This window comes from Musca domestica, unplaced genomic scaffold (assembly GCF_030504385.1).
Source record: "Musca domestica strain aabys unplaced genomic scaffold, Musca_domestica.polishedcontigs.V.1.1 75, whole genome shotgun sequence".
NCBI classification, from domain to species: domain Eukaryota; kingdom Metazoa; phylum Arthropoda; class Insecta; order Diptera; family Muscidae; genus Musca; species Musca domestica.
In genome coordinates, this window is record NW_026712393.1 from 3398902 (window position 1) to 3399897 (window position 996).

The window sequence follows — 996 nt, forward strand, 5'->3', positions numbered from 1 at the left end:
TAATTCCCCTATGAATTTTGAGGTTACAAATGGCAAATGGTGGGAGTGGGTTGGATCGGGTCATAATATTTTTGTTCGTCATGCCAATAGCAAAGGAATCCAAAGTAAAAAACCAACAAAAAATGAAGCACTGCAGACAAAGCACTGGGGAAAATGCCTTGGCAGAACTACACCGACAATCAGCAGAAAAAAACATAAAGGTGTTGTTAACACCTTCAACACGAAGAACGTAGAGAATTTTAAATAGACTTTTTGGATTATTTGAAATTCTAATATTCCAAAAAGTAGTACGGGAGAAAGGTACTCACACACACACATATACACAACCACAAAAACAATTCAGGTGTCTAGCAAACGAATGGAACAATTACGAAATGTTCTTCCACTTCCATTCGTGGGGAATGGAAACGACTACAACTTATAATTCAAACAAAAAATATTATAAATATTTAAAAAGTTAATCCTTTTAAAATCCGCTCATTAAATATTGATATTTAACTCTTGTGGATTTTCATTCAGCTGCATTCATAAATTATTAAAATGTGAATGGAGAAGTCAATGCTAAGGGAAATACACAGCAGAGCGGATTTTCCGATGCAGTGGAAATTGTATTTAAAATAATTTGAAAATTTTGAGAAAAATACCGTTATGTGGGTAGCGTGGCCGAGCGGTCTAAGGCGCTGGTTTAAGGCACCAGTCTCTTCGGAGGCGTGGGTTCGAATCCCACCGCTGCCAAGATGTTTTTTTTTTAACACAAAGGCATTTAAAACCAGTAAAGATAGTCCTAAAGCGGGCGGAGGTGGGGCCGACTTTATGATACCCTACACCACTTTGCTAATTCAGTAGAGCTCCACATAACAATTAAAAGTTTTTATGGGAGAATTCAATCATACACGCTATGATTATAATTTAAAGTTCAAAGAACTAAATGTGCCGAAGCATTTGTATCTTTTAAATTCGGACTTGTATTGCCCATTTGGTGCACAATTAATTTGA

The 996-nt window shown here is 36.3% G+C and overlaps 1 non-coding gene across 1 annotated transcript; it reads left to right on the top strand.

The window, feature by feature from the left end:
- The first annotated feature begins 653 nt into the window (after positions 1-653).
- On the top strand, positions 654-735 carry TRNAL-AAG (transfer RNA leucine (anticodon AAG)). Its single transcript has one exon. It is a non-coding gene; the product is annotated as a tRNA-Leu (tRNA).
- The last annotated feature ends 261 nt before the right edge of the window (positions 736-996 follow it).